We start from the raw sequence: 18193 nt of genomic DNA, 5'->3' as shown, positions 1-18193 counted from the left end.
ATCAACAGATTGGACTTCAATCATTGACATTTTACTCTCATTCTCATGAATAACTGAAATCTGACTATATACACATTGCATTTTCCTAAGACCATGTGCCGATAGATAAATGCACAGACATACATACATGCATACATTTCAAGAACATTGGCTTCAGGAGAATCACTTGCCCCACGTCACTGGAATGGAGACAACATCCAATTTCTGCCTTAGTACTTTCCATTTTGATGAGTTGACTCTTAATGACTTGAAGAAACAGTTCCTTTCAAATAGGCGTAGGATTGCAAAAAAGCAAATTCGGCTCAAAACTCTTACATTGTATAATTTCATTTCTGCTCTTATGCACATCAAACTAAATTGGTTGGCTAAAAATCTTGCTAAATTAGATTTGATTTGATTAGTAAATCTGCGTATGTGCAGACAAAGCATGGTATGTGTGGTTAGAAAATGTCCTGGTTGTTTAAAATGTTCTTTTTTATGGACAATCTGGTTTTACCATAATTTCATTAGTGAACTATTTTTTGTTAATATGGACTCATCTTGTGAGTTAAATAGGCTTTGGCCCTTTGGCCCTTTGTTGGGAAATCACTCAAGCAATAGTTTGTTCTTTCTGAAGAAAAGTAACATAGTCTCAAAGGCCGGAAGAGTTGAGAACCTTCAAATTCGTCCTACCCACCTCCAGGTGACTCTCTCTTACCATTTTCTAACACTGTCATTTCCTTTTCAAAAACATTTTCCTTGCTCTTCCCAGCCCAGTTTCCTTATCAAGCTCCAAAAGGCATAGTTGGCTGCTGGGTCCTATCTGCCCTGGCCTATGTCCTCAGCGGCATTTCAACCCAAATAATTACTTTTCATGTTACCGCTGGACTTCTAAAACACACAAATAGAAACATTTAAATTGAGTTGGCTCAAAGTATTTCAAGGGGATAAAAGTATTTTTTTAAAGGGTCAAAATGCCTTATTGCAAGGATATAAGTACAAGGGCAATCATTAGAGTACTTGACACACACCAAAAGCAAAAGGCCTGAATCCAGCCTGTTTTGTACGTGTCGCTTGAGGCCTGACTTCCAATTCAGTCACCAGAAGTTCCATTCTGCTAAGATATGCGAGAAGGAACCTTGCATTTTATAGGTCATGGAAAAGCATTCAGACAACGGAGCAAAGAATTAAAAAATTACGAAGAATTCCCTGAGCATTATCAGTAGTACATGTCAAAGCAATGCATGAATCAAGAATAGTCCCAGGATTTCCACTCCCAGAACTCCCACATATCACTCTTCAGCTGTATTATAGGCTAGAAGACCCCCAAAGGTATTCAGTGGTACCACTGTCTGGAATTCTCTGGGAACTTTTTTTCTGGTTTTGGTGATTACTGCACAAAGAAAGCGTCAGAAGAGCAGCACCGTCTATCTTCTGAAACTTTGCATCATGACCTTAAACCTGGCTCAATAAACAGCCCACGTGGCTTTAAGGAATTTCATCAGTGTTTTCATTCACTAATTGCCTGATTTATTTTTTTTGCTTTACTTTCTCTCTTTTTTTCAGTTTTTAATGGAGATATAATTTACATACAGGAAAAAGCACAGAGGAGTTTTGACAAAAGCCACGTAGCCCACATGTCAGATATAGATTTCCATCACCCCAGAAAATTCCCTTGTGCCTCTTCCCCGGCAATCCCCTCTTCTTCTTGAGGTAACCGCTATTTTGATTTCTATCGCTATAGATTAGTTGTACCTTGTCTAGAACTATATAAAAATAGGTTAATACAGTGTGTACTCTTTAGTGTCTAATGCCTCATGTTTTAAGCATCTAGAAAAATCACCTCTTAATTTCCTTATCTGTAAATGGAGGGGATTGCCCTGTAAGAACGGTGTGCAAGCATTCTGAGGATTTGGAGGTTTCCTGGGAGGGATGAGGGGACCTCAGAAGTCTCCTTGATTGGGGGTGAGTGAAGAGGAGGCAGAAGAGCGGGGTTTGCAGCACCCTGTTCGCCTTCAAACATAACAGCTGGACTTTTCCACATCTTACAAATTGGGGTTCACTGGAAGATTTCATTCAGGAAAAGGGTTCTTTGTAAAAAAAAAATGTTAGAGAACCTCAGGTCTAGACAATCCTTACTGATCCCTTTCCCTTGAACAGTCTATAAATTACAAATGGTGATTTCTGATATGAGAGCTGTCACTGGTCCCCTGGAGAGAGGGCTGGGAGACAGAAGCAGCCAGACTGGGGGCCCCCAGGGAGGGCCTGGGCACTGAGCACTGTAATATTAGTACTGGTTACAATCAGATAGCGCCACCCCAACTGAGGCGCCCAGACAATAGGCCAGAGGCCCTGAGCAAGGGGAGGCACAAAGGCAGCATTCAAAAGCCCCGACTCCCACAACCAGCGAGCACCTCTATAGACTCCACCAGACCCTGGCCCAGCCGGAACGTCATCTTACAGCCAGAAAGCCATTTTTCCACAGTTAGCTTTTAAACTGCTAAAAATAATAAACACAGAAAGGAAAGTGCTGACACAATCTTAACTGGAGAGACAAACTGAAACTGTTGTTATAATAATGTCAACAAACTGGCTTCCAAATTATGACCTAGCGTTCCAAAGGCTGCTGGATATTCCCAAACATCTGGGGACTGGAGGGGGAATTCAGAGGGCTTGTCAGTAAAGAAGGGAGAGCTTCCTTACACAGGTGCTTACACCCTAGCCGACTCGCTCTAACCAATGGGTGATCCAATTCCTTACACCTTGTTTAGCTCTCAAAGGAAAGGAGCGTGGACAGGGCTGCTGGATCTTCACGGAGCACAATTTCCCCGCATAACAATGAAATATCGGCTCCTTTCTCTCCTGTCCTCTTATTACTCTTCCCCCAAGTGAATTTGGAGCATGCCTTTTCTCCACCATGTTTTTTTAGCCCATTGAATGTTCTATATTTCTCCTGAATACCTGCAGAGTTCAAAACTATGTTAAACAACAACATAGTTTTATTAAATAACAACACAGCAGCGACGCCACAAATTAGAAGGTAATTCCCATAATGCTCAAAAGTGACAATTAATCATAAAGATCACGAGGCTGCAAACGGCCGAGTCAAGCCTGAGATCTGACCTTCTGATCCATTAAATCACGTGTGGAACTTGGCACCCACGCAGGACGGCCATGGGAGGGAAACCGCAGATCTGGAAAAAAAGGAAACAGAAGAAGATAAATACAAGTGTTTTTTTTTTTTTTTTTAAAGTTCCCCAACATTTGCTTAATCTGCAACTGCTCTTCTTTCTATGTTTAAATAGGGTCTGGGTTCCGAGCTGTGTCTGATTTTGAATAAATGCAAATAGCCTTAGATAAAATCTTGTTCCAAAGGGGAGATGGTTTCAGAGAAAGAGACTTGAACATAAGGACAGTAATACACATTATAGGTACGGAGCACCGTTGGCGGATCCCAAAGACCTGCTTTTCTGTGCCCAGTATTCAGGAGTTTTGAAATCCCAGCCGGGAAGATGACTAAAAGGCAAATGTGAATCTTACACAACTTAGAAAGTCTGTGCTAAGGCGGGTACAGTTGGGTCTCAGAGGACAGTTCCTGGGATGGGTCTTAAACAAAAGCTTCAGCTGTGCCCTGTGGTGAAATGACAGGTTATTCATCAGGGTAGGCATCTGAGCATAAAGCCATGGGGCTGTCTAGGTTGTGTTAAGTGGGACTATATTGGGGATACTTTGCACAGTTATAAGCAGATGAAAGAGACGGCCAAACAGACTGTGGCATCTGCTTGCGCAGCAGACGATGTCCCCAAGTTTCTGTCTGCACAAGCGAGAAGCTGCCTTTCAACTAACTGTGGTTCTGCAATTTTTATTGTTCTTGACGTGGGGTACTTAGAAATCATAGAAAAGCACAGGTGGGTAGAAAGAACGTCTGGGTTCTTGCTACGCAGGATGGACCACTGATAACATCTGTCATGTCTGCTGTATCAAAATGATAACTTTTTTAATTAAAAAAAAGAGCATAGACGTAATCTCCTTGACAATCCCACACCAAAGCCAGACCACGAATTTGTTTGTATCTTTCCAGTCCACTTTTTTTACATTTACACATCATATGTGTATCCAGGACAAGACACAGTGTTTGTGCATTTTTAATTTACCTATATGATATGAATCTATGTATGGGTATCTGCCATTCTACATTTTTGACTCAACATTATGTATGTGAGAGCTACGCATGGTGATCAGTGACAGCACATCCCCTCTGACTGCCACACTGAACAAATACATGCTTAGTCATTGTCTTTCCACCTGACCCAATGTTTGTGGCTCCAGAAAAGCACTTGTTATATCATTAAAGTGATTGTTGGTTATGTGTGGGTGTGTAGGTGCATGTGTGTACGTGCGAATTTTCTCTGTGGTTCTTCTCTGTGACTCGACTCTGAGCTTCTCAAGCTGCTACCTTGTCTTGTTTTAACAGTGGCTCTTCTGTCCTATGACTCTATGCAGAATTGATGCATAACATGTTGGAAGGCAAAATATGTTTGTTAAAAATTGATCTACTTATTAATTTTCCTCCCTTTAAAAATAACATTAAGGTAGACTTTGGGGTTGTATTTATCTATTTCCTTCAACGTCTCTCTACACTAGTCTTGTCATAAGTCTTCAAATTGCAAGCCATCAATATCAACTCACTGTTTGCTAAACAATCAGAAACTGACAGTATGAGGCTGAAGACTGAGACATTTAAGAAGCATATTCTAAAAGCGTTCTCAAAGGCTAAATTGACAAGGCCAGGAAGAAGTCTGTGTTTGTAACTGTTGTTGTGGCTTTTTGGCAAATATGAGTAAATATATATCACTACTTTTGACATTAATATCTAAAACAAACAGTGCCTTTTGAGGTTTGAGGTATGCTTTTTATTTCTTTTTTGGTGAGGAAGATTGGCCCTGCAATAACATTTGTTGCCATTCTTCCTCTTTTATTTTTCTCCCCAAATCCAAGTACATAGTTGTGTATCCTAGTTGTAAGTCATTCTAGTTCTTCTATGTGGGATGCTGTCACAGCATGGCTTGATGAGCAGTGTGTAGGTCCCCGCACAGGATCTGTACCGGTGAACCCCAGGCCATGGAAGCGGAGTGTGCAAACTTAACCACTTGGCCATGGTGCTGGATCCAAACAGTGCCTTTTGTACGAAAATGATATTGGACTTTGATTTATTTTTTGAGGGTATAATTCTGATTTAGACTTTGAAGACTATGTGTGAACCTTACTCAGTGAAAACAACCTAAAAATACTCACGTCACAAGTAATAATAATAAACATTTTTATACATAACACTTATTAAGCATGTTTTTTGGGCTGAGTGATGCTAATTCTTTCATCTAATTTCACTTAATCCTCACCATGATCATATGAGACAGGCATTATTAATAACTGCATTTTCAGATGAGGAAAGGAGAGGCACAGAAAGGTTTAAAATTTCGCCCAAAGTCAAACAGGGAAGACGAGGCTAGCCCGGATTCTCACCCAGGCAGTAAGATGTCATGAGCCTCCTTCTGAATTACTGAGAACAGGCTCAGGTTTTGAAGATAAAGCTGCAGAGAAGAAAATCGAAAAGCCATGTCCCTGAGGTGGCTCCCGAATTTTGCAATAATGCAAACAGACAGCATCTCTTTCATGGCGCGCCTCAAACCAAGACCAAACCAAATTAGAGTACTCGAAAGAGACAGATGTGAAGTGATTTTTTAGGGATGAAGGAAATTTAAAGCAGCAGGGTCAAGCCCCAGACCCTTCCAACTTAAACACACCCATTTTCAATTCTTCTCCTTTTTAGAAAACAGGGAGCTGTGAATTCGCTCATGGCTCAGAGGACGCTGCCCAGTTTGTTCACATGAGATTCAAAGCAAAAATGAGAATCACTCCCTGGGACAACTTTAGTCCAGAATGTGTGTTCTTTACACATTTTTAATTGGAGCACAAATATATTAACAGTGCGGCTATTTTGTACTTTCAAAAGAATCTGTTTTGTAACTGATTCATATTTATATTTGGAATACATTTATTTCTGGGCATGAAACAGTTCATTTTGTTAAGCCATCTGACCCGAGGTGAAGTTGGCACAATTTGCCATGACTGCTCCCAATTAATGCAAATTGAAGGTTAAAGGATAAATAAAGTCCCTTTAACTTGGTTTATTAATATGTTATTTATAAATGGGTCTTTACTTGGTTTATTTTTTTTCAGTCAGTAGCTATGTACAAATGAACTGTACAGAAAAACTAGCAAATACATAATGTGTATTTTATTATAAAGTTTTCATTTTAAAAGGGTTAATATTACGGCAAAAAAAAAATAATGTCATCTATCTATCTATCTACCTGTCTATTTATCTATGTATCTTTTAAGTCTCAGCTCTCTCATCAAATTTTATGGAGCCTGAGATAGACTTATTACATTGCATTAATGGCCTACATTCTTCACCCCTCCCCGGACCTACCCTTTTGCCAAGTAACTTTGTAGTTCCTCTGACTAAAGAGGTTGAGTCTATTTTCCTGTCCCCTTTGATTCTGGTTTTGGCCACACTTGCTTTGGTCAATAGAATGTTAGCAGGTATGCTGCATGTAGAAATCTGAAAAAGTTCTTGTTAATGTATTTTCTCTTGCCATGAGAACATGACTGGGCTAGGCTGTCATAGTTGAGAAACATGGAGTGGAGTTGAGTCATGTCTGTCGTCTCTGCCAAGGCCGTCCTAGATCAGCCTAGACCAGCCAAAGCCCCATACGTATGAGAGAGACCAGGCAAGATGAGCAGAGCCATTTAGCTGACCTACAGATGGCCACAGATGCATGAGTAGGCCCAGCTGGAAGTGGAAGAAGCAGCCAGCCAACTCTCAGACTTGTGAACTTACAAATACCATTGTTTCAAATCGTTGAGTTTTGAGGTAATTTCTTACTATTCAGGTAACAAATCATGTAATGCTACTGTGCACTCAATAACTGATATAGGACCTACCCCTGGCTCACTCCAAAAAGAGATGCCCACCCAGAAGATGGCCTAAAATTAATCAATAAAATTCAGCAAATATCTACCAAATGCCAGCTGTATCAGTCAAGGTTCAACCAGAAAAATAAAAACTGGTCTCATATTTAAACAGAAAACTATAATCCAGGGAATTGATTACATAGGTGAAGGAAAAGATACGAAGGCAAATAGGGAAGAATGAGGCAGCCAGGAACTCAGTAATTGCAGGAATCCCTGAACTATAGGGACAAAGAATGCAAGCGTTGATATTGGAGCCCTGGGACCAGGGTCACCCAGAAGAAGCTGCAAGTTCACAGGGCCTCTCTAGTAGGAGCTGAAGCCCTAGAGGAGACACAGCTGCCATCAGAGCTCCTGTCTGAGGCAGAGTGTGGGCAAGAAATATCCTGGCCTCTCCCTTCCTTCAGTCTTCTGTTCTCCCTCCAGGGCTTTCCAATGGCTGAACCCACATGGAAGCCAACTGACTCAGGAACCTGGACAGCACAACCCTTAGGGGGCAGCCTCTCAGTAACACAAGGGAAGGGCAAGGAAGTGAACTGAGGGCAAACGGGTAAATATACCACCACGATGTGAAAGCCGTTATAGGAGGTCTTACTCAGTGCTGAGAGCTACATCCACAAAAATAACTGAGAATCAGAACAGACCCTGGACTTGAAGGTTAGAAAGGGCCTAAATAGGAGGAAAGGATGTTCAGGTAGCAGCGACTGTGGGAACAGGAAACACGGGGGGAATAGCAAGTATTCTGGTTTGGCTTAGAAGGTTGTGTATTTGGGAGCGGGGAGCAGGGGCGATGAAGGAGCAGTGAGACTACAAGTTGAGAGCTTGAAAGAGTTTGGATGCCAATCCAAGCAAACGGGACTTATGTTCCAAAGGCAATGGGAAATGAAATGATTCTGAGCAGAGAGTAATATGATCCAAATTGCGTATTAGGAATATTACTCTGATAGAAATCTGAGGGATGGATTGCAGGGAGAAAACTAGACTAGGAGTTTTTAACTAAGTGTAGACCTCAGGGAATTCACAGCCTCCTTGAACAAATTGACAGGAGTTTGTGTAAGCATTCTGTTTTCTGAGAGATGGTACATAGCTTTCCCATGGTTTTCAATGGAACCCATGACCGCTGTCCCTACCAAAAGTTGAAGCACCAGAAGCAGGCAAGTGATCTAGAAAGCCCCTATAATAGTTCTTTTAACGAAGATCAAAAATGTAACAGTGGCAATGGGAATGGGAAGGAGTAAGCAGACATAAGCACTTATGAGGCAGCATCTAGACAAATAATCTAGATGAATGTAAATGGAAATAAAACAAGAGCAAGAAATACTGAAAGGTTTAACTCTGGAAAGGTTTAAATTTGGGTTACATCCATCTGATATTTCTCTCCCTCCCCCTATAAAATGGAGGAAGCAACTCATGCTTCCAAGATACTATAACGATTTACTAAATTGAAAAGTTCCAAGATAAACATGTGGCATATATATCACCACTGTCCTCTCCCCATGTTCATCACAGATATGACTAATCAAAAGCAACCTTTCCTTACTGCTGAGGCCAAACACAACCCCAAATCCTTCTCAAATAGCACCCCAGGCAGTCACTGACTTTTTCTAGAGTGACTATTTTTATTTATATTTATTTACTTTAGCTTCATAAGGATGAAGTACCAATGAATGGCTATATTTGGCGGAATGTATTATATATTAATATGATCTGTATATAGGTACTTACATGCAAATTTCCCATGTATGGGAAACTTACTTATATACAATTGGACCACTAGCTAGATCTCACTCACGTTCATGAGTCCACTTAATGTTAACTCAAAGCAATTAATATAGATCTGAATTAAATTGAATTGGGGGAAAAAACTTTGCACACTTGGAAATTTATTCTAGTATCAAATTATCATAGTAAAGTTTTAAAATCAGCACATGTCATCACAACCAACTACTAGTGACTTCAGTGTTTGGTAAATTCTTAACTCCAATTACAGGCAAGTAGGTATATAGTATCACTATGAGCCATCTTCCTGTTAAAGCATGGGGACCCACGGTTTGGTATTTGAATGCCACTATGGCGATTTTCTAACCTTGGGGTGTTTTCCATTTGAAAAGAGATGTCATTATCAGAGTTTCTACAGAACCATAAAAAAGACAGCTTCAGATAAGCCCCATTTTTTTCTACTTGGAGTTTTGATCAGCAAGAAAATAATTACTATTCCTAGCAATATGAGGACTTTCCCTGTTCACCTCAACCCCAAACCTTAAGGTTTAATCCGTTCAATTCCAAAGAAATAACTTTTTGGAAATGGTTTACATACAAAAATATTGCCAGAAAAATGAAAAAAAAAATTCTAATGTAAAAAATTACTAGCAATAGTTATTTGACAATGACCCACAATAAAAATTATAGTTTAATCTGTAACACATATACATAGATATAGGTATACCTTCCTAAAACAAAAGTTCCATGAAATAAGATTCTCACTCATGGGATGCACTTGGATGTTTTCTATTCCATTCAACTCTACCCCATTTTATTCTATTTTATATACTATTTCATGAAAGAAAAGTTAGTAATGACTTACTAAATTAATTTCATTACCCAATAATAGGGCACAACCCACAGTTTGAAAAACACTACTGTAGCAAAATGACTAAGTACTCTGGCTTTATTCACCAATGTAAACATATCCACAAAAGCCCAATCCTGAGCAACTTAGCAGGGGAAACAAATCTCTTGGCTCTCTCCCTAGGATCCTGGATGAAGCCAAGGTTTGCTGAGCCAACTTTTGTACTTCGTGGTTGACAATGACTGAAAACTGAAAGGCAGAGATCAAATCCTCACTCTGCTTCTCAACACATCTCTTCCGCTGGGTAATTTATACCGTGCAAGTATCCAGCTATTCAATTTTGCTGTCATTTACTGTTCTTTTTCCAACAGCAATGGAAACACAGGATCGGTTTACTGTCTTCTCTCTTGTTAGAATTAGATTATTCTCCCTCCTGCCCCTTTAAACAAAGATGGCATTCATGACTCCGAGAACCACCCTGGGAGGAGCTCCAGACAAAGCATGGCAAGGAAAGCACTACCCATGAAGGGGCAATCACAGAATCTGGGCGTTGAGGTTGTCAATCCAGATTATATACCAGAACGAACTTTGTAAGGATCCTTTTGACTGGTGTGAACACAATTGGACTTGGAACAACATAATTAACAGTAAAAACCAACAATAAAAGGGTATATATCTCCAAATTCAGTGGTATCTCCCAAAAGAAATCTACTTATTAAAAAAATTAAAATCCATTCTCTCTTTCTAAAAGGAAAAAAATAAACAGATACTACAGAATCATCATATCAGACATCCTTTGGAGGCTTTCTGGCCAGGGCTCTGGTGCTGGAATATTCTTTCTTACATTTGACTACTTTGACATTCATTCGCTTTGACATTCATTCATTTATTGTGTGCCCTCCCCCACATCCCTACCCATCCAACTATAGTCATGAGCTGCATACCGAGATTTCAGTCAATGACGGACCACATCTTTGATGGTGGTCCCACAAGATTATAATGGAGCTGAAAATTTCCTATCACCTAGTGACATCATAGCTATCATAATGTCATAGCCATCATAAAGTTATGGCAAGAGGAAAGGAAACTGCAGGAAGAGAGAAGGAAGAAGATCCCTCCAAGAAAAGTCACAGTGAAGGGTTTAGTAGAAGCTTTCACAGACCTCAACAAGCTCCTTAGAAAGTTTGAAAACATGAACCCTAACATCAAAAGGTTTTCAGTAATAGAGAGGAATGTTTATGGTGCATTATCTTCTTACAATCAAATCTATGATGAAAAAAAACCAAATCAAGCAAACTACTGTGGACATACTTCTGAAAAGAAGGACACCTTCTTAAGAAGAACCTCAGGCAGGTCCTTCAGGAGGTATTTCAGAAGACGGCATTGTGATCATAGGAGATGACAGCTCCATGTGTGTTATTGTCCCTGAAGACCTTCCAGTGGGACAAGATGTGGAGGTGGAAGACAGTGATATTGATGGTGCTGACCCTGTGTTGGCCTAGGCTAATGTGTATGTTTGTGTCTTAGGCTTTTTTTGTTTTTGTTTTTGTTTTTGTTTTTTTGGTGAAGATTGGCCCTGAGCTAACATCTGTTGCTAATCGCCCTCTTTTTGCTCCTGGAAGATTGTTGCTGAGCTAACATCTGTGCTAACCTTTCTCATTTTGTATGTGGGATGCTGCCACAGCACGGCTTGGTGTGCATGTCTGCACTGGGAAGCCAAACCCATGAACCCCAGGCTGCCAAAGCAGAGCATGAGAATTTAACCACTATACCACCGGGCTGGCCCTGTGTCTTAGCTTTTAACAAAAAAGTTTAAAAAGCAAAAATAAATAAGTAAATAAATAATTTTAAAAATAGAAAAAACTTAGAGAATAAGGATATGAAGAAAGGAAATACTTTTGTACAGCTGTACAATGTGTTTGTGTTTTAAGCTAAGGGTTATTACAAGAGAGTCCAAAAGTTAAAAAAATTAAAAAGTTTATAAAGTAAAAAAGTTACAGTAAGCCAAGGTTAATTTGTTATTGAAGAAACAAAAATACATTTTTTAATAAATTTAGTGTAACCTAAGTGTACAGTGTTTATAAAGTCCACAGTAGTATACAGTAGCATTTTAGGCTTTCACATTCCTTTGAGCTTTTGCCATTATAGACAACACCACAGGAACATCTTTGTCACAAAAGCTGTGTGTATAGCCATAAGCATTTATTTAAGATAAATTCTGAGAAGCAGAAATGCTAAGTAAAAGAATGTGGAAAACTTCAGGCTTTTGATGCAGTCACTAATTGTTTACTACAGTCATGTATCACTTTACGCTGGGGACACTTTCTGAGAAATGTGTCATTAGGTGATTTCGTTATTGTGTGGACATCACTGAGTGAACTTACACACACCTAGATGGCATAGCCTACTACACACCCAGGCTATATGGCATAGCCTATTGCTCCAAGGCTACAAGCCTTTACAGCTTGTTACTGTGTAGGGCACTCACCATGAAGTGGAGCTTGCAGGACTGGAAGTTGCTCTGGGTGAGTCAGGGAGTGAATCAAAAAAAAAAAAAAAAAAATCATATAGAAGATCCTCTCTAACCACAGTGGAATTAAGCTAGAAATCAATAATAAAAAGGTAACTAAAAAATACACAAATGTTTGAAATTCAGCAATATATTTCTAATTACCACATGGGTCAAGGTCAAAGCACAATGAAAATTAGACAGTATTATGAACTGAAATATGAAGAAAACATGACATATCAAAATGTGTGAGATGTAGCTAAAAGTGGGATTGGAGGGAAATTTATATACTTACATGCGTCTATTAGAAAAGAACAAAGCCTGAAAATCAATGACTTAAGTATCTACCTCAAGAAGTCATAAAAATAATACCAAATTAAAGTCATTGAAAGTGGAAAGGAGAAAATAATAATTAGAAATTAATGATATGGAAAGCACAGATGCAATAGAGAAAATAACTCAAGCCAAAAATTTCTTCTTTGAAAATACTAATAAAACCTATAAGCCTGTAATCAGACGAATCAAGAAAAAAAAGAGGAGGCAAAAACCTTACAAATATGGAATGAGTACACAAATACACACAAATTTGAAACATACATTTTAGTAAATAATACCTTTACTTTGTGCAATGTTCTCTGATATTTTCCTTTCTATTATGTTCTAGCTTTCACATCCTGTTCCATTAAAAATGGGAGTCACTCACTATGAAGTTTCATGGACCATTAATGTGTTGCAACTAAGTTTGAAAAACGTGTCCCAGAGTTCCTGGCAAATGTTAGGCATTCAATATAAAGTTATTGAATGAATAATGGTATATGTTTTGCATATTAGCCTAATCTCCAACTTGTTATTATCTATCCTTATTTTCATTTGCCTTCTTGCATTTTGTCTTTAATTTATATTAACTTAGTATAGTGTATGTTTCTTTATAAGTTGTCATAATGTTTTCCAGAACAGGTCCTTAAAAAGATGCTTTCAAAGTCATATAGTCAGAGCAGAGCCAGGAGAAGAAATATATTCCCAGGGCACCTGGTCACACTTCTCTGGGTACAGGAAGCTCAGTACCTATAACAGAGACACTTCCTGTGCCACCACTGTAACAATGTCTGCAGCACCAGTGCACACGAGAGCAGATGGTGACTGTGACTAAGTGACGGGCACTCACCTCTAACCTTACAGGGAACCATATATACTCGCTTTCCACGAAGTTCTCTTGCATTTCCCATAGCTGGGAGAGAGACAGCCAGCTCATTCTTAGAAACACAAAGACACTTTTTGAAAGAGGGATAAAGGATTCTGCAATTGACAATGAAGAATGATGTGAGCATCTATGGGCATTGCTGTGATAATGGTGTTCATGGTCTTGAGTTTCTTTTATCTCTCTTTTCAGGGTGTAAAGTCTTTCTCAGGTCATTGAAATTGTGTGTCTACAGGAAGAGCTAGAAAACATGTTGGAAGGAACTAGCCCAGGCATGTGAGAATAAACCTTATCTTTCTAACACAGGAACAAATTTCACCTTAATAAAACTTTTATTTTGAAACACTCTCTCAGGTCCTATCGAACAAAACTTTCCCTTTCCCTACAAAAAGGTCTTGGATCACTTTGGGCAAGGTGCCATCCTGCCTTATCTTCCACACCCCAAGAAAAGAAAACATGTTTTGTGCCAAGCACCATGGTCCAATTTGGTAATGCAGTCCTTGCGAGGACAAGGTTGTGGGCTAAAGAGGGATGTGAACTTGACTGATCACTCTTGTAGCAAAAAGTCAGAAAAGACAAGGAATTTAACAGGGCTGAAATGGAGCACTTTTCCCCTAGGTAATGAATCCTAAGCTTTGTCTCTGCTTTAGCTCTAAGAGAGCATGGATGCGCTCAAGGAAATAACCAAAAATGCAGACTAAGATTTACATGCAAAGAAGTATTTGCCTTAGTAGGACGAAATCAGAAGCAGCCTATAAGTTTCAAACTGGGGGGAATACTTTTAAAAAGTAAGGTGCAGCCATTAAAACTAGTACTCACAAATCACAATGTGAGAAATAACCACAATAAAATGTTAAATGTAAAAAGCAGGATGAAAAACTATACATACAAACTATGAATTCAGCCATTTTTAAAAGCATATATACATTACATATGCATAGAAACAGATTGGAAAGAAACACTCCAAAATGTTAGGAGGAGCTACAGATACTGGCTAGTGAAATCAAGAGTGAATATTAAATGTCTTCTTTATTCTTTTCTTTTTTTTCCAAAATTTCCACCATAGGCATAGATGGCTTTTACAACTAGATAAATAAAAGCTATTGTAAAAAACGTAATGATGCATTTTTTAATAAATTCTAGTTTGTTCATTCATTGATTCATAAATATCCGGAAACTTTGTCCATTTTGTCTTCAGTGACAACTTCAGGGGCTAAATTTCTAACCACTGGGAGAACAGGCAGACTGGATGCATCGGTGAATCTTATGCAAAGGAAAAGTGAAAGACGGGTCTTACCATCTGGATATATTTGCATGAAGGGAGACCAACTTTTAAAAAAACTCTTTTTCTTATATACGCATTTTTCATGTGAGTTGTGCGCACTAATTTAAAACCGTAGTTTATAAATAACATTAAAGGTTTAGATGGCCTAGCTGGAAGCCCACATGGTTAACGTAAATGTCATACACACTTACGAATTCCCTTGGCATAACTCCCCAGTCCTATAGCACTAATGTCACCCAGCTGGCTAAAGGCAAAAATGAGCAATAGAGTAATCTCTATAGCTATTTGAAAAGGAAATGAAGGCAGTATAAAGAAATGAGGCTGCCCTATTCAAGCCAGGACCATAGGATAGTCACAATTAGTTTACCAGGCACATCAGACATGCTGAAGCATCTTGATTTTTCATGTGGTTTTGAGTTACTTTGTCACTTTGCTGAACCATGTCTGTCAATTCGCTATACCACCAACAGCTCATTGTTGTACTGGCAGAAGCAGGGAGGGAAAAAGTGAATCTGTTTTATCAATTATTTCTCTGACTTTACATATTTGATAGATAATTCCATATGGTAAAAAAAAAAAAGGAAAAACTCCTATAAAGCCTAGTTAATAGCAAGCCACTTAATCAATTAAGAAGTTTGCTTATCTCTTAATTAAAATAAAATAAAATTTAATAAAGCAAGTCCATATAGCAAATTGCAAATACTGAGACTTTGGCAACAAAGCTACCTAAATCCCTGCTAAACTATGCTAATTTTTTAAAAACAATCTCTCAGTAATTTGCCACCTACAATATGGCAGTCTTATGTCCTGCTCTCAACCGAAGTTTCTAAATAAAGGGTTTTAAAAGAATCTTCAGATGCAATCACAAATTGGACAGAAAAACGTTTACTTTGGGAAAGCACAGGAGGTATAAAGAGTCACTAGGACCTACACATTGGGTTCTCTGGCCTATAAAGGGAAGGTGAAATTTTTCAGCACCTTGGAACATCTTCCAGTCCTTAGCGTAAGACACTTACTCCTGACTTTGGAACTGACATGTGGGCCACTGAGAGTACACACTGGAGGGGAGAGAGGGGAGCCTGAATGGAAGGGGAGAGGGGACCGAGGGTGTGTTCTGTCTGGGTTTCTGCTCTCAAAGAAAGGATTACAGAGTCATCCTGTGAGTACAAGTAAAGAAAGCCAAACTTCCAGGTTAAATAAAGACTTTGGTTTGGAAACAAAATTACAAAACCCCTATCGCTGGGAAAACTTTTCTGCATGTCCACCCTCCCACGGCCCCACCTCAGGCAGCCCCAAACCACTACGAGAAACTCCAGCTGGTTCTCAGTGATTCTAGAAGGAGGAGATCACAGAAGGTTCAAGATCTAAGGGTCAAGGATTTCTCCCTAAGTCCACAGTGATATAAACAAGCAAATGAATAAATAAACAGGGGAGAAGCGGAAGCTCTTCCTCAGAGTAGAATGCCAACTAATAAATAGGGAAGGAACAATGGAGTTAGAAAACCATCAAAGGATGTTAAAACTAGTGGGTAAAAATGTGAGGAGAAAAATGGTATTTGCCTAGTCTCAAGGCATTTCCTGCCAAATAACATACTAATAACAAAGAGGAAAATAGTACCTTGACTAAGCGATCAAAACTAACATCACCAATAGTGGAATAAACTGACATCATGTGTTTCCTGATATGATGCTCCGAGAAGGACACAAGATCACTACTGAGGTATTCCTTCCGAAAATGCACGACCTCTTTCTAGTATTGAGGAAACATCAGAAATCCAAGCTGAGAGACATTCTATAAAAGAATTGGCCTAGACCCTCCAAAAAGGTCAAGGTCAAGAAACACAAAGAAAGGCTGAGGAGCTGTTCAGAATAAAGGAGGCTGAAGAGACATGGCAACTAAATCCAACACGGTATTGTGGAATGGATCCTGAATGGGAAAAAAATGCTATCAAGGACATTATTGGACAACTGACAAAATTTGAATACGGAATGCCAATTAGATAATAGCATTATATGAAAGTTGAATTTCCTGGCTTTGATAACTGTACTGTGCTTATAAAAGAGACTGTCCTTGTTCTTAGGAAATACATGCTGTAGCACTTAGCAGTGAGGACCCAAAAGACAGCCAGGTGGGGAGCAGACATTTAATGGTATAGAAATACCATTTTCTCCACCCTGGAATTCCTCCGCAGCCCTATCAGAGAGTAGGGCCAATTGGGGTTAGGTTAACTAGGAAGTGAGGCTCAGTACATTCAACTGAAGGGAGAAAGGATGTGCACAGGTGTACACACTCAAACACACACATCACATAAACACACACACACACACACCCCCCAAGGACAGCTGGTGGGGGGGTTGGGGGACTTTCTATAATCTCGGCAGTTTTAATGTCTACAGGAGTCTGGCTTATCATGAAAACTCCTAAACTTTAGCTTTGTGACCAGCGTTGCTTTTCCGGATGAGGGGAATGTTGGTGTTTCTCCTAATTTCTTTCCCTTTTTTAGTTTGTTTGCATTTGATGCTTAGCTTGAAGATGTAATTCTGGTGACATCTGTCCCAGGAGTCTGGGATCTGAAGGGCTTCACAAGACCTGTTCCCCAGACCCTCGCACACTATATTCCCACTTCAGGTCTCGCTAACATACTGTAAGGTAAATACACTCTGTCTCCTTTGGCAAGGCTTGTTTAGAGGGTTTGTTTAGAATGGGTTGCATTTACTAGCACATTTTTGCAAGCTGTATGTAAATCATTCTCTAAATGGTGCCTTATGGAAATAAAATGCTCTTCGTGATTATGGTCAACTTTAGGTTAACCAGGCAGAGGACCGGGGATGTGGCAGAGACGAAAACCAGATCTTGAAAGATAATCCATTTTGAAATCCAGACATAGACTGAAAGCCTTATTTTAATCAATAATTTAAATACCAGATAATCTAGACTATGTGGGGATCTTGTCAAAATTCAGATTCTGACACAGTATGTCTAAGAGGAGCCTGAGAGTCTGCCTTTCCAACAAGGAGATGCCAAGCCCGTCAGTCAGCCTCTCAAAGACGGTGGTTTTAGTAGCACAGTATTTTATATCTTAGCACCTTCAACCAGAGGGGTGAGGTATTGTTATGCCCATTTTTAAGATGAGAAAACTGAGGCTCAGCATGACCAAATAACTTTCCCAAGGTAACAGAGCAAGTAGGTGACAGGAGACCTTAAGCTCAGGCCTCTTCCACTGGATCACGCCACCCTGGAGTCAATTTCCCCCTTCCTTCCTCAGGTGCCCGAAAGAACTCCAGCTGAGAGGCCTGAGATAACAAGCAGTCTTCTGGGACATTGAAAGCAATTGGTCCCTAATCTTTCTTGGGTTATGCATCCCTTTGAGAATCTAATGTGGGCATCTTTGTGGTTGTTGTTGCTTTGATTTATTTCCAGAAAGGTGCTCTTGCATATTACACTTTTCTACATACAGTCCTAGGAGGTATGCGGACTCCCTTGAAGTCTACCTGTGGGCTCCATTGATAAGAACAGCTAATTTACAGGCCTCAAGAGGACGCCTAAGATCTCACAAAGCTTCAGACTCCAGAAATGGTGGCCATTTGTCCACCAAAGGCCCTTCAATGCTCCCCACCC

The 18193-nt window shown here is 39.6% G+C and overlaps 1 protein-coding gene across 34 annotated transcripts in view; it reads right to left on the bottom strand.

Moving 5' to 3' along the window:
* The window catches only part of THRB (thyroid hormone receptor beta), a 361404-nt gene that overhangs the window by 212134 nt on the left and 131077 nt on the right, over positions 1-18193 (bottom strand). For all 34 annotated transcript variants that reach the window (XM_070239042.1, XM_023620846.2, XM_070239024.1 and 31 more), the window contains one exon: positions 3103-3173. The gene's annotated coding sequence lies outside the window, so the exon portion shown is untranslated. The remainder of the gene's footprint in view (positions 1-3102; positions 3174-18193) is intronic.

Source organism: Equus caballus, chromosome 16 (genome assembly GCF_041296265.1).
Source record: "Equus caballus isolate H_3958 breed thoroughbred chromosome 16, TB-T2T, whole genome shotgun sequence".
NCBI classification, from domain to species: domain Eukaryota; kingdom Metazoa; phylum Chordata; class Mammalia; order Perissodactyla; family Equidae; genus Equus; species Equus caballus.
The sequence above is the reverse complement of the archived record's forward strand: the minus strand, read 5'-3'. Positions and strand labels throughout refer to the sequence as shown.